This window comes from Oreochromis aureus, unplaced genomic scaffold (genome assembly GCF_013358895.1).
Source record: "Oreochromis aureus strain Israel breed Guangdong unplaced genomic scaffold, ZZ_aureus HiC_scaffold_75, whole genome shotgun sequence".
Classification (NCBI taxonomy): domain Eukaryota; kingdom Metazoa; phylum Chordata; class Actinopteri; order Cichliformes; family Cichlidae; genus Oreochromis; species Oreochromis aureus.
The window spans coordinates 22378-30081 of record NW_024108973.1 but is presented as its reverse complement, the minus strand read 5'-3'; the positions used below and the strand labels follow the sequence as shown (position 1 = coordinate 30081).

The window sequence follows — 7704 nt, the reverse complement described above, 5'->3', positions numbered from 1 at the left end:
TTTTAGACAAACAGTACAAACATAAGATGGTGCTGATTTAATGTTTGATCTGAAACGAGATATGGCCTCATTCATTAAAGTGTTATCTGACTGACACTGTAAACTTTCAGCTGGTCGATGCATCTGACGATATTTTCTTTTTATGTTCATTGCACATCTGATATTATGCATCTGTCTAAAAGAAAACCGCTCCAATATTTTACTCTCATTCGTTCTCTCATATTGTCCTTGTGTTTCTGCTGAAATTGTCTCTCTTCTCCATAACGTTTAATCATGTAAGATCGTTTTTTCTGTTTAAATTCTTCACTTTCTTTATATAGATTATATACATATGACCTCATGTAAGCTTTATGTTTCTCTCTGAATCCAGCACAAGTTCTGTATATTCTTCTTATACGCTCCTTCTGCTGTTCTTTGAACATAGGAGATTGTCTATAAGATTCTTTATATGTTTTTCTCATACGCTCCTTCTGCTTTTCTCGGAAAATGGGAGATTCTCTATATGTTCTTGTTATACGCTCCTTCTGCTTTTCTCGGAATAACGAATCTTCTTTATACATCCTTATGACACGTTCTCTTTTCTCTCTCTAATTTTAGCACTATCTCTATAGATTTTTCTAAAATGTTCTCTCTGTTTCTCTCTATATGTAGCATTGAGTTTATACAGATTATTTTTGTACACACTCTTTTTCTTACTGTGATCAGAATCATGAGACTTTCTACTAGAATCTTTTTCTTTGCCTTAAAGCTTTCATCAAAAGTGTACGTCTGTCTTTCTTTCTTTTTCTGATTTTCCTTTCTCTGTGGAAGATTTTCTTGGACCAATAATCGTCTCCTAATCTTTCTCCTTTGCTGTTTATTAAGCTTCAACAGTTTATGTGAGAGTTCCTCTGTTGTCTCAGTCAAACAGGAGGCAGTGTTTAAATCATTCTGAGGAACAGATTCTTTTGTTACCTGAGTGTCTCTTACAGAAGATGCAGGGGTTTCTATTTCTAAATAATCATAAGGACGATTGTTCAGCTCAGCAGCTGGCTCATTTGAATAATCCACTCTGGATGACATCACTTCAGTGGCTAAAGTGTCGGTCACAGTTTTCTGTGTCTGCTCAGTGGATTTTGGGGTTTCAAATTCAGGTTCATTTAAAGCTGGTGCTGGAACAGTTGTAGCTGTTTGTCTGTTTTCATCAGCATCTCTTTGGTCAGCAGGGTTTTCACTGTGAAACTCGACAGGCTGTAGCTCATAAGTGCAGGATGGCGCGATGCTAAACATTCGGGTACAAGCGTTTGATCCTGTCAATCATGTCGTTAAGACGTGTGAATTTTAACATAACTGCAGTTCCACCACTTACAGCTAGCGACAATGGCATTCCTGTAGACTTACGTGGGTGAGGGTCAAAATATGCGTATTCACCTGAAGTCAGCCTGCAAACTGCAATGACGGTTCCTCCCATGACTAGCAAAGCATAGCGAACCGCTGAAGCCAAACACTGTAGTCCCTGTTCAAGGCTCGGAAGATGATTTGTACCATCAAATGTGCCATAATGAGCAAACTGAGACATGTCCACTTGATACTCGTGTCTTCGCGGCTGGTGACCACTGTGGGAAGCTCATCACAGGCTAGAAACACGCTGTTCACAAACCTCTTTCTGGCATCTGAATACACGGCATGGCCTTTGTCCAACACACGGTTTAGATCTGCTCTGGTAATGAATTCATCCTCGTGTAAGAATGACAGGAAAACCAAACTGTTCGCCATGCATTGCTGATTCCTGTACTTTCCATACTTAGCAGAAGCCTGGCTTCGGGACGCACAGATGCTACTCACTGTGGACGACTTTCACTGTTTGTAACCTGTACATGAGACGGTCCTGGAGCTTCTCCATCATGCTGCGTTTGCACAGTTACCTGGGGTTCAGTCTGGATTACCTGCTGTACTTTAGCATCTGGCACACATGCTGAGGGAACACCTCTCTTTACCACATCTGCATAAGACACTGCGGCTGTCTGAACGCTGCTCTGCACTTCTGGACTGGGAATACTTGTAACAGACACCTTTACCTCCTCACCGCTCTGAGAAACATTTACCTGTTCTTTCTGCTTTTGCCATCTAAGCTTCTGGGACTGCGACCTTTGACCTTTTCTTGGCATTTTGTGCAAGTACAAACTGGACCTTATATTTATACACAAATGTAAACAAAACTCAACCTGTAAACACTGAAAACTGATTCCTCAACTTTCTTTAAATCAGAGCTTTATCAGAATTGATGTAAAAGGCTCACTTAAATACAAACTCAATATTTAGTTTAACTTATTTAAAAGTTCTTTGAAAACACTTTGGTCTGTTTTATTGTACCTTTTTCAAAACTGTATATTATTACTTCTATTTTTTTTTAACCAGACTGGATAACAAATTGGTCTATACTTCTGTAAAGTAATATGCAGAATAAATCTCAACAATCAACAGGCTATAATTAAACTCTTAGCTTTTAAGTAGACTTTGTGTAAATCTTTCAGATATTTAAAATTTAAAGCAAATATAAGGAGCTGTGATGGTGTGGTGATCAGATGACAGGCTATGGGGATTCTTCAGCTGGATGTTCTGCAGCAGTCAGGAAACAGGAAGTCTGGGTTCTCAGGGCAGCCTCTAGATGACAACTGTAACCGAATACTTACACTGAGTGACAAAAAGGGTTTGTCCTTAAATAATAATAGTATAAACTTGTAGTCAAATGTTATAGCCAATGAAACAGACTTGAAAAATATATTTGGATCCAATTTATTGTTTATGTGAATATAAGTCTGAATGTATGTATTACAAAATAACCAGATTATCTTATTACAAATAAACCTTGAAAAAGGTGTGTATTTTATATAATTTATCAAAGTAACAGCACCCGTAAGCCAAACTATCAGTGTTTATTCCAAAGTGTAATGTAAAAATTAAAATGACAAATGTAGGGCTCTGTAAGTAGTTTCTACAGTGAGTTCTACTATACTGTAATTCTATTACTGTATATTCAACTTTTACTTGTAATTTCCAGCAAAATGACTGGATGTGAGAGAGTTTAACGACAGGAAAGATGGAGCAGTGAGAGCGGAGATCTCTCAGAATTCTGAAAACAGATTGACGAAGTTCTGGTAACTTCAATTCCAAAACTTAGATTCTGGTAAAACTTGATTTCAAGTCACAGGATTGCGTTTCAACTCAGGTTCAAGCTTGTCAACTTAGATAGAGCTCATGGCGGAGAAATGATAGAAGATAGAATGGCTTGTCAAAAAAAGATGGAGCAGGGAGAGGGAGAGTGATAGGACAGACTGAATTGCTTGTTAATGATAGAGGGAGAGGGTTTTCTGCAGCAGGTCACCTGTAAGACAGAAAGAAAGTGGAATTAGACACACTTCCAATAAAGCTGGCTTTACTGTATTTTTCAGACTATAAGGCACATTTAAAAGCCTTTAATTTTCTCAAAAATAGACAGTGCACCTTATGTATGGTTGTGTTTACTGATTTCAAACCAATTCTATGTGGTACACGGCACTCATGGCATCTGTCAAATGTTTTAGTATGACTTTGGTAAGCTACAAAGCAGCACCACTTGATGTATTGTTGGAGCATGGCTACCATAGTCAGCACCCTCGTGAGAGTAATTCGTACTGTGCTTCAACATAATATGGTGTGTGTGTATATAAGGGCCTGGCACCTGTTGAGAGCCATGCTTATGAAGCAGATTTCAAACTGATCAATCCACATTCATCAATACACAAATCCTGAAAAGTGAGTGAATTGTTCTGTATTTTATGTCTTACAACTGAACAATTTTGAGAGTTATTGTAAATGAGTTGAATAAAGTTTGACTTATCTGTTTTGTTTGACTTAATGTGCCTTAGAATTTAGTGCGCCTTACAGTCCGAAAAATACAGAACATATATATCATTACACCCTGAAGAGTTGTACAGTACATTATTAGATTCAACTGAATGAAAATGTTTAACATATGGTGGTGGAACATTTCTAAGGACATTTTTGCATTCTATTAACACAATAAAAACAAACAGAGTCTGTAAACCAAGATGTGGTGCTACAGTAACTTACTGTAAACATTATATGGTCAAGCTAAACCCACACAATGAAGTCAGAGCAGACAGTTTCAGACCACCTGGTTTAAACACTTCACATGCACTCAACTCACATGTTCCTAAATGCCCAAAGGTCTCAAATTCCCGATTCTGTGTGTACTTACCTGGTACAACACTATATCATAATGTCTGGGGAGCCGTTAACATAAAAGTAAAAATAATTTACTCAGTATGACTTTTGGCAAAATGAAAAATTTGGAGACAGATGACTCCTATACAGCAGTTTCTACATATTTCAGTCAAATATGGGGCATGTTTAATACACACCCGCTAAATCTACAATAAACTTAGCATGGCCGATATTAGGGCCTAATTAAAAATGTAGTATGATGATAAGAGAGATTTGTAAGTCTGGAAATATTTTCATAGACTTTTCTATTATTTGATAATTGCCAAGAGCTGTGCTGACTCACAGCACTAAACTGAATCTCATATAATGAGAAACATTTCCCAGCACTGCACATCAGACAAACCTTTACTTACCAGACTTGAGACGATCAGATCAGCAGTCTAGAGAAAGGAAACAATTCATCAGATCACTGTTTGATGATTCAGACTGTGGAGCCTCTTCACACACAATCCAATTTACTGTGACACAAATTAACTAGTAAAATCCTCAATTACTTTAAGGCTTTATGAGCTTACTGTAGTGTAAAGAGGAGATAAATGAACTGCAGCGTCTCACATGGCATGTGTAATAAAAGCATTCATTACTACAGAAATGCAAAGAATAGCCATCAATTGGCACAAGTGCAGGATATACCAAATATTTCCTACACAGAAGCCTTGTGGCTCCAACATTTTCTACAACAGGTCAGTGCTAATAAAGTGTGAAAAACCCAAACTTTTAAAAATGTTAGCTACAAAGTAATTATATAAATCAGAAGCAACAGAAAACCTCATCATGTCTGACATGAATATGTAAATCTTAAAATACATTTAAATATTAACATGTTACAATAGCAGAGGTGCACCATGTTTTGTAATTAAAATTAAATGTCTTAAAATATTACACTAAAAAGTCATTTCATTGTACCCGTTGCTAGGAATATTTATGAATTTTTGCAGTGTACCTTTTGGCAACTTTTCTATCTAATTTTAAAACACATTATATTCACTAAATAAGTAATAAACTAATTAGACACACTGGCTGTAATGTACCTAACAATGTCCACTCACACCTCTGGTTCTCTTCGTTTTATTACTGTTAAAGCTATTACTTATACCGAGTCAGGCAAAATACTTCTACAATGTTCTGACTTTAATGTAATACATCAGAATTTGAGAGACAATATAAATCAATACCTGTGCAGCTCTTAAGTGTTTGAGCAACCACTTATACTGACTCCCCTAAAACACTTTAATTGTTTTGTCTGCTACTTAAATCCACAAACATAAGGAGAAAATGAACAACTGTATAAAGACATCTGACATTTAGTTATGTTTAGATTTGATAAGCCATAAGAAATTTAAATCATACATAAATGGGCTATTAAACTTCAGGGACATTTTCAGGGAGAGTCAGAGGGGTCCTGTGTGGGGGCTTTGCTGCTACAGGTCACAAATCCTGTGTGTTTGCCAATCAGTAAATGGAAACATATCACAAAAGGTCAAACTGTATTTAAGTTGCCAAATGTGCTACGCAATGCCAGGTTCATACTGCTTCAGTTACAATCACTGTTTACTTACCAGCAAAGGCAAAACCAAAGATCTCGTTCACTCTGTGTAACAAAAGACAAAGCACAAAAATACAGAATGAGACAACTCAGATCAGCATCACAATCAATACTACATCAATCTGTGTAGTCCAAAAGATTCAGTACACTTCTTTGTTTACCACAGCAACAAACAACTCACCTCTTTTTTTTCTACACCTTATTAAAGATTACTGTCTTCATTAAGGTAAAATGTGGTTTCATCCATTTGTAATAAGCCACACAAGTTTCTCAGTTATGTGATAGCTCTATTAGTTTGGTGCTATTAGATAACACAGATTTAATAAGCAATGATTTGCTACACCTAGCACTGCACACTTTATCAAATTGATAAAGTTTAATTTAAAAGCATGAACAATCATAAATGAAAGCTTGGATGATATATTTGTAGGCTTCAACATTTCAGTTGGTCTGCATTCAAATTCTGCTTCCTAAAAATATTATCACCTGCACACAGTATCATTTAGTATCATTTAATATGCTGTTGTTTTAAATATGTACATATCATATTAATAATATTAATGGCGCACTGCAGCATTTTATTTATTTGAAGGTGGCCTTTTTTATATTTTATTAACTTCTCACTTTGTGAAAAATTAAACAGAGCTGCAGGTGTAGGTTTTACTTAAAAAGAAAACCAGTCTGCACAAACTAGTGTTTGTTAAACAGTTCTTAAAATTTAACTAAAAAACTAAAATTGATTAATTTAAAAAAAACTTCTTCTTGTTAAGAAATGTTATTATTCTTATATTATGTGTTTTATCCTCACTCTCTCTCTCTCCCTTCTGTTAATTAACCCACAACACAGACACACCGGCACAGGCACGTGACTCTTTTTCTCCCGGCCTTCTGTCAGAGGCGGTAAAATGGCTCCTTTGAAGTTACCGACCCTGCTGCTTCAGCAGCTTATCAGTGGTTCTAAGATGGCGGCTTATTACCTTACAACCTATAGAATGAGGCCGTTTTAACTGACTGATTTGTGAAGAGGAGAACTAACTTCAGCTTCCCTAAAAGACTCAGAAACACTAACACACCGAATGAACCAAATACAACACAATAACTGTATTAAACAATCAAATGAACCAAATACATTTTGCACTGGGCCTATAGGAGCTAGGCTAGGCGTTAGCACTTGGTTGTTAGGGCTAGCTTACCAAACACTCCTTTTAAATACTAAAATTACAACGTTTCACTAACAAAGCAGCCATTGTGTTACTTTAATATGACTTATACTTCGACTGGCTCTATAAGTCACTAACAACAACTCGGTAAATCACTCAAACAGCTTATAGACATTTTATTTCAGAAAAGAGAGACAGAGAAGCAGCGCTTACCGGCAGGGATCAAGCAGAGAGTGGGAGGAGATTCAGGAGTCAGCCAGAGACGTAAAATAAGAGGCATTCACGGGTAGTGGGAAACTCCGCCATGCCAATTTTGTGTAATGGCATTGGCATTGAAAATGCCAATTTTGTGTAATTTACAAAATATATGTAAATTTAAATAGTATTAAACTAGATATTTTTGGAACAGAAAACAACTAGCAGAGATTTAATTCTATAAGTTGAATAAATATTTCAAACATGATTATTTTAATTTGAAATTATGGTTAAAAGTCATGAATAAATATAAGGTCATTATGTTAAAATGTACTGTATTATGATATATTTATTTAACTGGCTGGAGTAATAAGAACAGTCTTCTCCTGAACAACAAAACCAAGGGGCTGGTGTTGGTGTTCACCTAAGCATCCTCACAGGACAGTAGGAGCTGCAGAGGCTCGCCTCGCTGCACTGCAGGAATCAGAGGTTCAGGAGGTACTTTAACCCCACTGCCATGAGGGTTTTCAACAGTGA

At 36.5% G+C, this 7704-nt stretch overlaps 1 long non-coding RNA gene across 1 annotated transcript; it reads right to left on the bottom strand.

Annotated features, from left to right (window-relative positions):
* Window positions 1-3337: 3337 nt before the first annotated feature.
* Window positions 3338-5997, bottom strand: LOC120437315. The gene is made up of 3 exons (XR_005611010.1): window positions 5826-5997; window positions 4620-4646; window positions 3338-3364 (listed from the first exon to the last, which is right to left on the bottom strand). It is a non-coding gene; the product is annotated as an uncharacterized LOC120437315 (long non-coding RNA).
* Window positions 5998-7704: the final 1707 nt, after the last annotated feature.